At 49.7% G+C, this 17,730-nt stretch overlaps 1 protein-coding gene across 1 annotated transcript in view; it reads right to left on the reverse strand.

The window, feature by feature from the left end:
- The window catches only part of UBR1 (ubiquitin protein ligase E3 component n-recognin 1), a 718,041-nt gene that overhangs the window by 476,536 nt on the left and 223,775 nt on the right, over window positions 1–17,730 (reverse strand). The gene's annotated exons all lie outside the window — the stretch shown is intronic.

The following is a 17,730-nucleotide window of genomic DNA, read 5'->3' on the forward strand; positions in this document are numbered from 1 at the left end:
AACAGGATGACTTGCCCTATACCCATCTGATCCATTTTGGATCTATGAATTGTCAACCAGAGGGAAGGGTCTGCCAGGACAACACTGCTGAGCAGCAGCCCATATCCTTCATGTGCTCTCCTGGAGGGGGCCACCAACTCGCATATCCTGAAGGCCCCAAAAAATGCAAAAGAAAAGGCAGCCCTGAATAGGCCAGTCTTGATCTGCAAGTTGCCAACCTCCGCCATGGAGCACCAAATATCTATTAATACTCCATGAGCGATAGGGAGCCTCTTATCAAGCCTGGCTTCCCACTTATGCTTCCAGCCTTGCAGGAGCTTCTTTATGAGAAAGCTTCTCCTAGGGTTACCCCATCCTGTAACCTTTGAGAAAAATGACACAGAGGTTAACTGACCAATCATCATAGCAGGAGATATGCCCACTTTCCTTGCCTCAACAACGTATTCCACCAGTAAATTATCCGGGATGGGGCTGCTGAGCCAGCCTCGTTCTACAAAGAAAGAGCAGACTCTGGCAAATCCCTTCATGTAGGCTTTCCATGTTACCGGTGCAACAGAGTGCTGCAACATCCTCCAGGCCTCAGGGTTCCAAACCTCCATAGGTACTCCAGTACAATGACCCTGCAGGTCGGCTTACAGCGTCAGTTTCTGAACAATTCCCACTTGAAACGAGAAAGAGAATCAACAAAAGTATTACTGGGTACCAGACACAAGCTTTGAATGAAAATAAATGTTGTTATATAGACGCAGTAAAACCAGTTCCTGCATGAGGTCTACCACCCGGGAACAGCATGCCGATTCCCTATTAATGACATCAACCACTGCCCTATTGTCTAACCAAAATATTACCAGTCTGTTGTTCAGTTTCTCATTCCATATGGAAATGGCCACCAAAATAGGGAAAAACTCCAGGAATGTAATGTTCCTGTACAGTGCGGATTCCTTCCACTCCCAAGGCCATACCAGGAACCCTGGAAATAGACCCCAAAACCAATTCCACCGGCCACATACGAATACAGCTATAGGTCCACATTGTTCATGGGGGTCTTCCAACCATACCACTTTGCCATTGAAGATAACCAGAAACATTTCCCATATTTTGAGATCCTCCTTAATAGGTCATGTAATTCTAATGTAATGAGATGGCTTTCAAACTCCCGGCATAGATATGGGCAGCCATGACTTTCCAATTTACTTTGGAGTCTTTCATGAGGTACTTTGTCAAATGCCTTCTCAAAATCCAGCTACACAATATCAACTGGCTCACCTTTATCCACGTTTGTTTACCCCTTCAAAGAAATGCAGTAGATTGGTGAGGCAAGATTTCCCTTCACTAAATCCATGTTGGCTTTGTATCATTAATCCATGCTTATGTATATGCTCTGCAATTTTGTTCTTTACAATAGTTTGTACTATTTTGCCCAACACAGACGTCAGGCTAACCGGTCTGTAATTTCCAGGATCACCTCTGGAAACGTTTTTTTTTTTTTTTTTTAAATCAGTGTTACACTGGCCACCCCCCAATCTTCCGGCACCATGCTTGATTTTGAAGATAAATTACATATTATTAGCAATAGTTCTGCAAATTTATTTTTCAATTTTATCAATACTCTGGGATGTATAACATCCAGTCCTGGTGATTTGCTACTCTTCAATTTGTCAAATTGCTCCATTATATCTTCCAGGTTTACAGAGATTTGATTCAATTTCTCTGACTCATCAGCACTGAATACCATTTCTGGAATCGGTATCTCTCCCACATCTTCCTCAGTGAAGACTGAAGCAAAGCTGTTCATAAACAGCTGGGGAATCTGAAGGTGGACAATGATATGGGGCCGGATGGGATACATCCCAGGATACTGAGGGAGCTCATGGAGGTCTTGGCGCTAGATGTAATCTACTTGGACTTTAGCAAAGCCTTTGATACGGTCCCCCACAGAAGACTCGTGAACAAGCTGAAAGGGTTGAACTTAGAACCGAAAGTGGTGAACTGGATAAGAAACTGGTTGACCGACAGGTGGCAGAGGGTGGTGGTAAATGAAATCGCTCGGAGGAAAGGAAGGTCAGCAGTGGAGTTCCTCAGGGGTCGATGCTGGGGCCTATTTTGTTTAATATATTTGTGGGAAATATTGCTAAAGGGCTGGAAGGAAAGGCGTGCCTTTTTGCAGATGACACGAAAATAGCAAATAGAGTGGATACCCTGGAGGGAGTAGAAACGATGAGAATGGATCTCCAAACCTTAGAAGAATGGTCGAGGGTCTGGCAGTTAAAATTTAATACTGCTAGTTGTATAGAAACCATCTAACTTAAAATATGTATTTAATAGTCTTACTACATCTAATAAAATGTGATATGACAGTGCTCAGTGATTAGTGCCTGTCTTTCTGCTATGTGGCAGCTTTTACCAGCGCACTAGTACCCGTACATCATTGCACTACAGGTCCCTACCTCCCTTCCTGTCTGTGCTTATGTTAATATGATTACAGCCTCTGATTCATTAATTTACTTATCTTATCTTGATGCGTGGTGATCTTTTCAGAGTATCGGGTGTGCACTGGATGGCTGCTCTTCCGTAATTGTCTTAATTTCTTTTTTTGTTTTTTCTTTTGCTCTTATGGTGCTTCTTTTAGCCCTGAGTGGTTGTTCTCAACATGCCTGCATGTATTCAACATGACCCTCGATTTGCATTCACGAAATTCCAGAATTTAGGGCAGGTACTCACTAGACGAGAAGAGAGGACACAATACATGCAGTGGGTGTTCCTACTGCCGATTTGCATGGGTCACTGATACAGTTATACATCCAGTTACTGGCCGCACCATCAATTTGCATGAGAGGACCGATTGTGACTCCACGCAAGTAATATATGGAATTAAATGTTCATGCGAGAAGTGGTATATCGGCCAAACTAAGTGGAAAATCAAACAAAGAATTGGAGAACATCTAAGTAATCTACGTACCCACAAGAAGGACACACCGCTAGTAAACCACTGGGAAGAGACAGGCCATCAAGAGGCAGACCTTCGGTTTATAGTGTTATTCCAATTCCATCATTATCAAGGGGGCAACATTGTTTCCAGTCTCTTAAAAAAAAGAGGAGCAATATATCTTTAAATGGCAGACCACACACCCAAGAGGACTCAATAAAGCTATTGATTGGTGGGCGGTGGCACAAGCCTGAAACACATAGGTAGAGGCGGGAGAATATAAGTTAGTGCACATGCACCGGCATTTTTCTAGCCAGACTAGTGCGGACGTTTTACTTATCTGCACCAGATAGTCTCCGACAAATGTAAGTTACATTACCTTATTATAACATTTGGAAATAATATTGTTTAGAGGAATATCATAATATTTAGATATGAGAGATCTCAATCTGATTTTATTGGTTATAAGTTGGAATATTTGTTCTCCTGATGACGCTTAATGCAAAACATGCAGGCATGTTGAGAACAATCACTCAGGGCTAAAAGAAGTACCATAAGAGCAAAACAAAAAACAAAAAAAGAAATTAAGACAGTAACAGAAGAGCAGCCATCCAGGGCACACCCGATACTCTGAAAAGATCACCATGCATCAAGATAAGTAAATTAATGAATCAGAGGTGGTAATCATATTAACATAAGCACAGACAGCGAATGATACATACCTGTAGCAGGTGTTCTCTGAGGACAGCAGGCTGATTGTTCTCACGACTGGGTTGACGTCCACGGCAGCCCCCACCAACCGGAACAAAACTTCGCGGGCGGTCCCGCACGCAGGGCACGCCAACCGCGCATGCGCGGCAGTCTTCCTGCCTGTGCGCGACCGTTCCCGCTCAGTTGAATGACAAGCAAATTAATGAGTAAAACGCAACTCCAAGGGGAGGAGGGAGGGTAGGTGAGAACAATCAGCCTGCTGTCCTCGGAGAACACCTGCTACAGGTATGTATCATTCGCTTTCTCGGAGGACAAGCAGGCTGCTTGTTCTCACGACTGGGGTATCCCTAGCTCTCAGGCTCACTCAAAACAAGAACCCAGATCAATTGAACCTCGCAACGGCGAGGGTATAACAGAAATTGATCTACGAAGAACAACTAACTGAGAGTGCAGCCTGACCAGAATAAATTTGGGTCCTGGAGGGTGGAGTTGGATTTAAACCCCAAACAGATTCTGCAGCACCAACTGCCCGAACCGACTGTCGCGCCGGGTATCCTGCTGCAGGCAGTAATGAGATGTGAATGTGTGGACAGATGACCACGTCGCAGCTTTGCAAATCTCTTCAATAGTGGCTGACTTCAGGTGGGCCACCGACGCTGCCATGGCTCTGACACTATGAGCCATGACATGACCCTCAAGAGTCAGCCCAGCCTGGGCGTAAGTGAAGGAAATGCAATCTGCTAGCCAATTGGAGATGGTGCGTTTCCCGACAGCGACCCCTTTCCTATTGAGGTCGAAGGAAATAAACAATTGGGCGGACTTGTCTGTGGGGCTGTGTCCGCTCCAGATAGAAGGCCAAAGCTCGCTTGCAGTCCAATGTGTGCAACTGACGTTCAGCAGGGCGGGTATGCAGTCTGGGAAAGAATGTTGGCAAGACAACTGACTGGTTAAGATGGAACTCCGACACCACCTTTGGCAGAAACTTGGGGTGAGTGCGGAGTACTACCCTATTATGATGAAATTTTGTATAAGGAGCATGAGCTACCAGGGCTTGAAGCTCACTGACTCTACGAGCTGAAGTAATTGCCACCAAGAAAATGACCTTCCAGGTCAAGTACTTCAGATGGCAGGAATTCAGTGGCTCAAAAGGAGGTTTCATCAGCTGGGTGAGGACTACGTTGAGATCCCATGACACTGCAGGAGGCTTGACAGGGGGCCTTGACAAGAGCAAGCCTCTCATAAATCGGACGACTAAAGGCTCTCCAGAGATGGCTTTACCCTCTACACGATGATGGTAAGCACTAATCGCACTAAGGTGATTCCTTACTGAGTTGCTCTTGAGGCCAGACTCTGATAAGTGCAGAAGGTATTCAAGCAGGTTCTGTGTAGGACAAGAACGAGGTTCTAGGGCCTTGCTCTCACACCAAACGACAAACCTCCTCCACTTGAAAAAGTAACTCTTTTTAGTGGAATCCTTCCTAGAGGCAAGCAAGACGCGGGAGACACCCTCCGATAGACCCAACGAAGCAAAGTCTACGCCTTCAACATCCAGGCCGTGAGAGCCAGAGACTGAAGGTTGGGGTGCAGAAGCGCTCCGTCGTTCTGCGAAATGAGAGTCGGAAAACACTCCAATCTCCACGGTTTTTCGGAGGACAACTCCAGAAGTAGAGGGAACCAGATCTGACGGGGCCAAAAAGGCGCTATCAGAATCATGGTGCCGTGGTCTTGCTTGAGCTTCAGTAAGGTCTTCCCCACCAAAGGTATGGGAGGATAAGCATACAGGAGGCCGGTCCCCCAATGGAGGAGAAAGGCATCCGACGCTAGTCTGCCGTGTGCCTGTAGTCTGGAACAGAACAGAGGCAGCTTGTGGTTGGTCTGAGAGGCGAAAAGGTCCACCGAGGGAGTGCCCCACTCTCGGAAGATCTTGCGTACCACTCTGGAATGGAGCGACCATTCGTGCGGTTGCATGACTCTGCTCAGTCTGTCGGCCAGACTGTTGTTTACGCCTGCCAGGTATGTGGCTTGAAGAAGCATGCCGAACTGGCAGACCCAATGCCACAGCCCGACAGCTTCCTGACACAGGGGGCGAAATCCGATGTCCCCCTGCTTGTTGATGTAATACATTGCAACCTGATTGTCTGTCCGAATTTGGATAATTTGACAGGACAGCCGATCTCTGAAGGCCTTCAGTGCGTTCCAGACCGCTCGGAGCTCCAGGAGGTTGATCTGAATATCCTGTTCCTGGAGGGACCACAGTCCCTGGGTGTGAAGCCCATCGACAAGAGCTCCCCACCCCAGGCGAGATGCATCCGTCGTCAGCACTTTCGTGGGCTGCGGAATTCGGAATGGACGTCCCAGGGTCAAATTGGTACGAATGGTCCACCAGTGCAGTGAATTGCGGCAACTGATGGAGAAGCGGATGACATCTTCTAGATTCCCGGTGGCTTCACACCACTGGGAAGCTAGGGTCCCATTGAGCAGGTCTCATGTGAAGGCGAGCCATGGGAGTCACATGAACTGTGGAGGCCATGTGACCCAGGAGTCTCAACATGTGCCGAGCCGTGACCTGCTGAGACGCTCTGGTCTGGGAAGCAAGGGACAGAAGGTTCTGTGCCCTTGCTTCGGGAAGAAAGGCCTGAGCCATCTGAGAATTCAGCAGCGCTCCTATGAATTCCAGAGATTGGACCGGCTGGAGATGGGACTTCGGGTAATTTAGCACAAACCCCAGCAGCTCCAGAAGGTGGATAGTGCACTGCATGGACCGAAGGGCTCCTGCCTCTGAGGTGTTCTTGACCAGCCAATCGTCGAGGTACAGGAACACGTGCACTCCCAGCTTGCGCAAGTACGCCGCCGCCACCACCACGAGGCACTTTGTGAACACTCGAGGCGCAGAGGCAAGCACAAAGGGTAGCACACAGTACCGAAAGTGCCGTGTTCCCAAACGGAATCTGAGATACTGTCTGTGAGCTGGCAGTATCGGGATGTGAGTGTATGCGTCCTTTAAATCCAGGGAACATAGCCAATCGTCTTTCTGAATCATTGGTAGAAGGGTGCCCAAGGAAAGCATCCTGAACTTCTCTTTCACCAGGTATTTGTTCAGGCCTCTCAGGTCTAGGATGGGGCGCATCCCCCCTGTTTTCTTTTCCACAAGGAAGTACCTGGAATAGAATCCCTGCCCTTCCTGCCCGGGTGGCACGGGCTCGACCACATTGGCGCTGAGAAGGGCGGAGAGTTCCTCTGCAAGTACCTGCTTGTGATGAAAGCTGAAGGATTGGGCTCCCGGAGAACAATTTGGTGGAGGGGAGGCCAAATTCAGGGTGTATCCGCACCACACTATTTGGAGAACCCACTGGTCGGAGGTTATTAGAGGCCACCTTTGGTGAAAAACTTTCAACCTCCCCCCGACTGGCAGATCGTCCGGTACGGACACTTTGATGGCGGCTATGTTCCCATGGATCCAGTCAAAAACCCGTCCCCGGTTCTTGCTGTGGAGACGCAGGGGACTGCTTAGGCGCACGCTATTGACGGGAACGAGCGCGCTGGGACTGTCCCTGTGCCTGATGAGGCCTTTGGGCCGGCTGGGTGTACCTACGCTTGTTGTAGGCGTAGGGCGCAGCCTGCCGAGCCCGGAAAAAAACGTCCACCTACAGAGTGTCTCTTCGAGGACATTGTGCAACGGTACCGTGGAGGACTCTCTAGGTGGTGATGGATAGTCGAGGACCTCGAGCATCTCGGCCCTCGGCTCATCCACAGAGACCACGGGAAAGGGAATGCAGATAGACATATCCCTGACGAAGGAGGCAAAGGAGAGGCTCTCAGGTGGCGAGAGCTTCCTCTCCGGTGAAGGAGTGGGGTCGGAGGGAAGGCCCACAGACTCCTCTGAGGAGAAATATCTGGGGTCCTCCTCCTCCCCCCACGAGGCCTCTTACTCGGTGTCGGACATGAGCTCCTGTAACTCAGACCTCAACCGGGCCCGGCTCGACTTCGAGGCACCGAGTCCTCGGTGGCGGCATCGAGCGGTGGACTCCCGCGCCGGCGGGGATGAAGCTCCCTCCGTCGACGGGGACTCCACTTGCGTGGCGGAGACCGGCACCGCAAGCGGCGTCGACATCGAAGGCTTCGGTACCAGGCTAGAGCACCCCGGCGCCGGCACAGTCTGGCGCATCAGCCCTTCCAGGATCCCCGGAAGGATGGCTCGGAGGCACTCGTCAAGGCCCGCTGTTGGGAAAGGCGAGGGGGCCGGTGGAGGTGCCGGTGCCAGAATCTGCTCAGGTCCAGGAGACGGCACCGAAGTGCTCGTGCCCTGACTTAGCAATACCTCTACCACCGAGGGGGAACGCTCCTACCGGCGCTGCCGCTTCCTCGGGGTCGAGTCATCTCTGCAGCCGTAGCCGGTAGCCACATGTGCCATGGGCGACCGATGACGGTGCTTTTTAGCTTTCTTCCGGTGCCCGTCATCGGCGCTACCGAAGAGGAGGAGGTAGATCCCCCTCGGCCTCGGGTCCGACAGGGTTCGGTCCCGAGGGCCCTGGGTAGAGGGAGTGACCGGGGCCGATTGCCCGCGCGGCCGCTCACCCCTGCCATCTCCGGAAGACCGGCAGGCCAACGGAACCTGTGCTCCTGGGGTCGGTGCCGTCGGTGCCGATTTCGCCGACATCGGTACCGGTACCGAAGATCCGGCCGTCGACACCGATGCCATAGAAGTCGACGTCGAGGGGCCGGCGCAAGTTCCAAAAAGACGGTCCCGTAGAACTTGCCTCGCCACCTGTGTCCGTTTCCGTAAACCGAGACACAAGGTGCACGTCTTGGTATCGTGCTCCGGCCCGAGGCACTGGAGGCACCAAGCGTGAGTGTCGGTCTGCGAGATATGCCGGCCGCACCGACCACACTTCTTAAATCCACTCGGGACCTTCGAGGACATCGACGGAAAAACCGCGTCGGCGAAGTCAAAGTCGTCGATGGTGGCGGTAAAAAGCACACCCGAAAAAGAAATCGACCGCGCAGCCACAAGGCCGCAACGAGGTGCCCCCCGCTAAAAGTACGAGGGGAGTAACACAAAGTTTTTTCATTTTTTTTTTTTTTTTGAAAAAGAAAAACAGAACAAAAGAAAAAACAAACGAAGGAAAACTCGCATCTAAGGCGCGGTCCAGTTTCCGGGGCTGACAGAGAGAGAGACGAACACGGCTCTCTCCAGCGCGGAAAAGAAAAGACTGAGCGGGAACAGTCGCGCACGGGCGGGAAGATGACCGTGCATGTGCGGTGGGCGTGCCCTGCGTGCAGGACCGCCCGCAAAGTTTTGTTCCGGTTGGTGGGGGCTGCCGTGGACGTCAACCCAGTCGTGAGAACAAGCAGCCTGCTTGTCCTCAGAGAAAGGAAGGGAGGTAGGGACCTGTAGTGCAATGATGTATGGGTACTAATGCACTGGTAAAAGCTGCCACATAGCAGAAAGACAGGCACTAATCACTGAGCACTATCATATCACATTTTATTAGATGTAGTAAGACTATTAAATAAATATTTTAAGTTAGATGGTTTCTATACAACTAGTAGTATTTATAACTCACAAGAAACCAAACGATTTTTAATATATTTATAAATGATTTAGAGATGGGAGTAACTAGCGAGGTAATTAAATTTGCTGATGACACAAAGTTATTCAAAGTCGTTAAATCGCGACAGGATTGTGAAAAATTACAAGAGGACCTTACGAGACTGGGAGACTGGGCGGCTAAATGGCAGATGATGTTTAATGTGAGCAAGTGCAAGGTGATGCATGTAGGAAAAAAGAACCCGAATTATAGCTACGTCATGCAAGGTTCCACGTTAGGAGTTACGGACCAAGAAAGGGATCTGGGTGTCGTCGTCGATAACACACTGAAACCTTCTGCTCAGTGTGCTGCTGCGGCTAAGAAAGCAAATAGAATGTTGGGTATTATCAGGAAAGGTATGGAAAACAGGTGTGAGGATGTTATAATGCCGTTGTATCGCTCCATGGTGCAACCGCACCATGAGTATTGTGTTCAATTCTGGTCGCCGCATCTCAAGAAAGATATAGTAGAATTGGAAAAGGTGCAGCGAAGGGCGACTAAAATGATAGCGGGGATGGGATGACTTCCCTATGAAGAAAGACTAAGGAGGCTAGGGCTATACAGCTTGGAAAAGAGACGGCTGAGGGGAGACATGATAGAGGTATATAAAATAATGAGTGGAGTGGAACAGGTGGATGTGAAGCGTCTGTTCACGCTTTCCAAAAATACTAGGACTAGGGGGCATGCGATGAAACTACAGTGTAGTAAATTTAAAACAAATCAGAGAAAATGTTTCTTCACCCGTGTAATTAAACTCTGGAATTTGTTGCCGGAGAAAGTGGTGAAGGCGGTTAGCTTAGCAGAGTTTAAAAAGGGGTTGGACGGTTTCCTAAAGGACAAGTCCATAAACCGCTACTAAATGGACTTGGAAAACTCCAAAATTCCAGGAATAACATGTATAGAATGGTTGTACGTTTGGGAAGCTTGCCAGGTGCCCTTGGCCTGGATTGGCCGCTGTCGTGGACAGGATGCTGGGCTCGATGGACCCTTGGTCTTTTCCCAGTATGGCATTACTTATGTACTTATGATTGTATGTCCCCGGAAGAAATTTGAGTTAAAATTTAATGCCAAGAAGTGTACTGAAATAGAGATACCAAATAGGAGGGGAGAGATGAGTAAGCTCGACTCAGGAGAGTGACCTTGGGGTGTTGGTGTCTGAGGATCTAAAGGTGAAGAAACAATGCGACAAGGCAATGGCCGTGGCCAGAAGGATGCTAGACTGCGTAGAGAGGGATGTAACCAGCAGAAGAAAGGAAGTGTTGATGGCCCTCTACAAGTCGTTGGTGAGGCCCCACTTGGAGTATTGTGTTCAGTTTTGGAGGCCGTATCTTGATAAAGATGTAAAAAGACTGGAAGCGGTGCAAAGAAAAGCAACAAAAATGGTATGGGATTTGCGTTGCAAACCGTACGAGGAGAGACTTGCTGACCTGAACATGTATACCTTAGAAGAAAGGAAAAACAGGGGTGACATGATACAGATGTTCAAATATTTGAAAGGTATTAATCCACAAATGAACCTTTTTCGGAGACGGGAAGACGGTAGAACTAGAGAACATGAATTGAGGTTGAAGGGGGGCAAACTCAGGCCTCAGGAAGTATTTTTTCACGGAGAGGGTGGTGGATATGTGAAATGCCCTTCCACGGGAGGTGGTGGAGATGAAAATGGCAATGGAATTCAAACATAGTAAACATAGTAGATGACGGCAGAAAAAGACCTGCACGGTCCATCCAGTCTGCCCAACAAGGTAGCTCATATGTGCTACTTTTTGTGCATACCCTACTTTGATTTGTACCTGTGCTCTTCAGGGCACAGACCATATAAGTCTGCCCAGCACTATCCCCGCCTTCCAACCACCAGCCCCGCCTCCCAACCACCAGCTCTGGCACAGACTGTATAAGTCTGCCCAGCACTATCCCCGCCTCCCTGTATTTGGCATTTGTGTTCTGTGTGTGTGACCAAAGTATTCTGTTAGCATCAATTTTCTATGTAGTATTCTGTAGTACTTTGGCTTTTTCAGTTTTCTTGATAGATGTATTGATATTTTAGGGCCCCACTGTAATATTTAGGGTATATTTGGGGAAAGCATATGTGTGTTGGAGGACCGCAGCTCAGTGGAGGAAGAAGAGTGCACCCTCTTATATTTCCCCTAGCTCTCAAAGTGGCCTGCAGCCACTGAGACCAGCACTGCTACTCCCATTGAAGTTATTGGGAGTGGGGTAGGTGTGCAGTAGGAGTAGGGGCGTGGGCAAGGCATATCAGGTGGCAGGTGTTTCTCTAGTGCCCATTCATCCAAGCTGTTGGCCTAACCAAAAATTGCCTTCTGGCTACGCCACTGCCGTCCTCTAAGGAATTTAGGCTTGCTTAGAACATGGATGTTTTGTAAATATCTGGCTTTTTAGGCACAATTTTATTTTTTCTGATGAACTTTTATTAGACGATTTCTGAATCCTCTATTGTGTGGTTTTTTTTATTACAGCCAGACCTGTTATTTTGGGTGGGTCTTCCCAAACTCCCCTCCCTTTATCCTGTTATCTTGCTCCCTCTCCTCCGCTCTTTGATCTGGAATTTCCCACTATCACCACTGTCCCCCCCCCCCCCCATGTATCTCAGTTTCTTCATGGACAGCAGCAGCGACATGCATCCAATACTTCCTCCAGGCTTCCCTCTGCCGTGTCCCACCATCTCTGATATCACTTTGTGTTTCCTGTCTGGTGGGACACACGGCAGAGAGAAGCCAACAGGGCCAGCGCAGGTAGTAGATGCATGTCGCTGCCCTCACCTGTGAAGTTGCCCAGGTCATGGGCAAGTGAGCAGGGGCAAATGCCAGTTTCAGATGTGGAAGGGAGCCAAGAATGGGTAGGATGTTGCCACTGTTTTATTATACTGTTGTCATAGCAGTTATACATTCTGGAACCTTCTTTGAACTGTTTGGTAAAGCAGAATATAAATGTTCAAATGAAATTAAATTGTGAACCAGTTTTATGCACATGCCTTCCCTGACCCCCTCTGTGAAGATATGTCTTCTGATGTTATTCTCAAGGGCAGGATTAAGGTGCACTGGAAGAGCTGTCTGTGGAAGGATTGGGGGCTGCATGTCAATTGAGGTGCACTGTGGGAGAACTGTTCGTGGAGATCAATACTGGAGTTCATTACCGTAAGTCTGGACTGAGAAACACCAGGAAAATTGTAGGGTGTGGGGGTGAGTAGACCTCACATGAAAGAGGGAAGGAAGCTCAGAACTTTAGTGAGAGGAGGAAGGGGGCTACAGGGCAGTACTGAGGCGCACTGTGAGAGCTGTGTGCATTATCAGCTCCATCTAGTTAGCTATCAAAATGAAGGTCTTTACATCATCCTACATTTAAAAAGAAATCCTCTGCAAATGTATCAGTGTGATAGTTCCATAACATTCCCATTGATACCTTCCCCTTCTTCCTTCTCATCAGAGATTCCCAAAACACATCACCATTTGCTTCTTAATCTTCCAAAAAGCTGAAGGAGTTTTCCTCCTTCCCTCTCAGTCTGGCAGGTTGAAGAGAGATAGGGTGGGAACTAAGACTGCTGCAACTGGCCCTCATCATTCAATAAACTATGTGAAAAAGAATTTTGATTCCATATATGTCCAGAGATGATGTTGATGCATCCATTTAAAGCCAAAGTGTCCAGACGCCACAAAAATGTCTTTTTAATAAAACATAAACCAGAGAAACTGTCTCTCTTCTTTTAAATAATTCCTGATATGCAAATAATTCAAGAGCTTCTTTATAAAAACACATTAAAAGATTACCAAACAAAATGCCTTTTTTTTGGCAAACACATGCGTTTTTCCATCCCTTTTAAAAATTTAAATAATTGCTGTCTGCCAAAATTGCTTCCATACGTCCATGTCTCCTTTTAACACAAGAGCTCTAAACAAAGCTAGAGTATCAAAAAGGAGTGGGGGGGGGGGGGGGGAGAAAGAGGGAGAGACCAGGACTAAGAAAAAGACAGAAAGAGGAACAAGGAAAGAAAAAGGAGGCAGTGAGAGGTAGTGTCAGAGAAAGACCCAAGCCCCTTATCGCTTGGAGAGATGCTCCAGAGCAGCAGCAGGGAACACAGCCCTCCTCACACCCAGCATGCCTTGCGGCTCCCTCTCCATTTTGCTGTTGGTCCTGTAAAAGAACCTCCATCCCAAAACTGAAAACTTGCTGAGATTGAAATATGCAGAGCCCAACAAGAGACTATGATACGTCTGCCCCTCTCTCCTGGACACTGGGGTGGTGGAGGATGGGAACCTGGAAAGAGTGGGGAGGGGAGGGGGGACAGAAGAGGAGACAAAAACCACACGCAGCTCTCCCGGCATGGCTGCTAAGGTCAAGCAGTTCCATGGCACAACGAAGGAAGGTAAAATTATGTATCATACCTGATAATTTTCTTTCCATTAATCATAGCTGATCAATCCATAGACTGGTGGGTTGTGTCCATCTACCAGCAGGTGGAGAGAGAGAGCAATCCTTTTGCTTCCCTATATGTGGTCATGTGCTGCCAGAAACTCCTCAGTATGTCGATATCCAAGCTCCATCCGCAGGACTCAGCACTTAGAGAATTACACCCACAAAGGGACACTCTGCCCAGCTCACCACCGCCGAAACTGGGGAGGGGAATTAACCCAGCTCATCCCCACACAAGTGGGGGAGGGGAATCCGTTCAGCTCATCCCCGCAGAGCGGGGGAGGAACACCACACCCGCCGATGCGGGGGGGGATCTGGCTTATCCTGCAACCGCGGGAGGAGCTGACTGACCCTAACACCGCCGAAGCGGGAGGGGTACAAAGCTGCCCTACAGCCGCACGAAGCGGGAGGGAGCGCCGGCAGAATTTAAGTCTCAATCCAGCCCCGTAAAACGGAGGGGAGAGGAATGCAGCAGCTCACTCTAACACAAACTCGTCTCAACTCTTGAAGAATCCAATTGAAAAAACTTGAACACGAAGTCCTCCTGAACAGGAACTGAAGACTAAACTTGAACCTGAAATGCAACCAGAATATAAATAGTACAGATATCTGGGAGGGGCTATGGATTGATCAGCTATGATTAATGGAAAGAAAATTATCAGGTATGATACATAATTATACCTTCCATATCATCATGCTGATCAATCCATAGACTGGTGGGATGTACCGAAGCAGTACTCACCCAGGGCGGGACATTGAAATCCCTGACCGCAACACTGAAGCTCCAAACCGGGCCTCTGCCCGAGCAGCCACAGTCAAGCCGTAATGCCTGGAGAAGGTATGGGCCGATGCCCAAGTTGCCGCCTTGCATATCTCTTCCAAGGAGACGGACCCGGCCTCTGCCATCGAGGCCGCCTGAGCTCTAGTGGAGTGAGCCTTCAGCTGGATAGGCGGCACCTTCCCTGCAGCCACATAAGCCGCTGCAATGGCTTCCTTGACCCATCTTGCCACTGTAGGCTTAGCAGCCTGCAGACCCTTACGAGGACCTGCAAACAGGACAAACAGATGACCCGACTTCCGGAAATCACTGGTCACTTCCAAGTATCTGATGATGATTCGTCTCACATCCAGATATTTGAGAGCAGAGTATTCCTCTGGGTAGTCCTCCCTACGAAAGGAAGGGAGACAGAGCTGCTGATTCACATGGAAGCGAGAAACAATCTTGGGCAGGAAGGAAGGCACTGTGCGAATAGACACTCCTGCCTCAGTGAACTGCAGAAAAGGCTCTCGACATGAGAGTGCCTGGAGCTCGGAAACTCTTCTGGCTGAAGTGATAGCCACCAAAAAGACTGCTTTCAACGTCAGGTCTTTCAGAGATGCCCTCGACAAGGGTTCAAAAGGCGGCTTCTGCAAGGCTCTTAGCACCAGGTTGAGATTCCACGCAGGCACCACTGAGTGCAGAGGAGGGCGCAGGTGATTAACTCCCTTGAGAAAACGCACCACATCTGGCTGCGAAGCCAGGGAAGCACCCTTCAGGCGGCCCCTGAAGCAAGCCAGAGCCGCTACCTGGACTTTAAGGGAACTGAGCGACAGGCCTTTCTCCAGACCTTCTTGCAGGAACGCCAACACTGAAGAAATTGGAGCAGTGAAGGGAGAAAGTGAGCCCGCTTCACACCACGCTGCAAAGGTACGCCAAACCCTGGCGTAAGCAGTAGAAGTAGAGCGCTTCCTCGCTCTCAGCATAGTGGCTAAGACCTTGTCTGAGAAGCCCTTCTTCCTCAGACGCTGCCGCTCAATAGCCAGGCCGTAAGACCAAAGGGGGGGGGGGATCCTCCATCACCACGGGACCCTGGTGCAACAGGCCCTGCTCCACTGGCAGCCGCAGAGGATCGTCCACTGAGAGCCTGATCAAGTCCGCATACCAGGGACGTCTGGGCCAGTCCGGACACACCAGGATTATCCGGCCCGGATGCTTTGCCACCCGGTCTAGCACCCTGCCCAACATGGGCCAGGGCGGGAACACATAGAGAAGCTCCTGTGTCGGCCACTGTTGGAGAAGAGCATCTACTCCCAGGGATCGAGGGTCCCGTCCTCTGCTGAAAAAGCGCGGCACTTGGCAATTGGCCAATGACGCCATCAGATCTAGGCTCGGCTGGCCCCAGCGCTTCGTGATGTCCAAGAACGCCTGAGCCGATAACTGCCACTCTCCGGGATCCAAGGTATGGCGACTGAGAAAGTCCGCCTTGACATTGATGACTCCGGCAATGTGGGCCGCTGACAGCTGTTCCAGGCTCGCTTCCGCCCACTGGCATAGATTCATGGCCTTCTTGGCTAGAGGGGCGCTCTTGGTACCTCCCTGGCGGTTGACATAGGCCACAGCCGTGGCATTGTCCGACAGGACCCGTACTGGCTTCAACGCCAGTACCGGGAGGAACTCCAAAAGCGCCAACCGAATGGCTCTGAGTTCCAGGAGGTTGATAGACCACTTTGCCTCTGCAGGAGACCAGAGCCCCTGCGCTGTCCTTCCCAAACAGTGGGCTCCCCAGCCCGTCAAAGAGGCGTCCGTCGTGACGACAATCCACTCCGGGGTCACAAGAGGCATTCCTGCAGACAACTTGTCTGTCTTCAGCCACCAGCTCAGCGCCTTGCGCACTGCTGGGTCCAAGGGAAGGCGCACAGCATAATCCTCCGACACCGGAGTCCAGCGCTGCAGCAGAGAGTGTTGAAGTGGTCACATATGAGCCCTGGCCCAGGGCACTACTTCCATCGTGGCCGTCATAGAGCCCAAAAGCTGCACATAGTCCCAAGCCCGAAGAGGAGAGGCTACTAGGAACTGGTCCACCTGAGCCTGAAGTTTGACAATCCGATTGTCAGGCAGGAACACTCTGCCCACTTGGGTGTCGAATCGAACTCCCAGATACTCCAGGGACTGAGTCGGGCGCAGCTGGCTTTTCTCCCAGTTGATGATCCACCCCAGGGAGCTCAAAAGAGCAATCACCCGGTCCACAGCTTTGCCGCACTCTGCATAAGAAGGGGCTCGGATCAACCAGTCGTCCAGATAAGGATGGACTTGTACTCCTTCCTTTCGCAGGAAGGCCGCGATGACCACCATTACTTTGGAGAAGGTCCGCGGAGCAGTAGCCAACCCGAACGGGAGGGCTCTGAACTGGAAGTGTCGGCCCAGGACTGCAAAACGCAGAAAGCGTTGATGAGGAGGCCAGATGGGAATATGCAAGTACGCTTCCTTGATGTCCAAGGATGCCAGGAACTCCCCTGCCTTCACTGCCGCTATAACAGAGCGGAGAGTCTCCATGCGAAAGTGCCGAACTTTCAAGGCCCGATTGACCCCTTTGAGGTCGAGGATAGGCCGTACAGAACCTCCTTTCTTTGGTACCACAAAGTAAATGGAGTAACGTCCCTTGCCAAGCTGATTTTCTGGCACCGGAACGACCGCAATTGGCATGGCGCATATAAGCAGTATCACTGAAAAAACTATACCAGTATAGGAGAAAAAAATAACGCTATTTTTTTCATTATAAATAATTTCTGTAAGCTGTTACAGCTCCAGTATACCCAGTGCAAAATAAGACAGCAGATATAAATTCTCAAATTGGACATCTTCCAAACACTAAACGAAAAGAAAATGATTTTTTTCAACCTTTGTTGTCAGGTGACTGTTTTTCTGATCATGTTGGTCCCAGTCTCTGATTCTGCTCCTCTCTATCTGCTCCCTTAACTCCGTTTCCAGGGCTTCCTTTCCATTTATTTCTTTACTTTCCTCCTTTCTTGCCCTACATCCATAGGTAAAAGCTGGGTCCTCCGCGGACTTGACTGGAGGAGGTATAGAGTGGATCCAGCTTTTGCCTATTTTATCCATCCATGTGCAGTTTTTCTCTTTTCCTTCATCTCATCAGTATGCATCTCCTTCCTCTTTCCATCCATGTCCACCATTTTTCCTCTCGCCCTTCCATCCATGTTTATCTCACTTCCTCTCTTCCCTCCCCTCCATCCATGCCTAGCATTTCAACACTCCCCTCCCCTTCATCCACGTCCAGAATTTCTCCTCTCTCCCCTCCA

The sequence above is a fragment of the Microcaecilia unicolor genome, chromosome 9, assembly GCF_901765095.1.
Source record: "Microcaecilia unicolor chromosome 9, aMicUni1.1, whole genome shotgun sequence".
Lineage (NCBI taxonomy): Eukaryota > Metazoa > Chordata > Amphibia > Gymnophiona > Siphonopidae > Microcaecilia > Microcaecilia unicolor.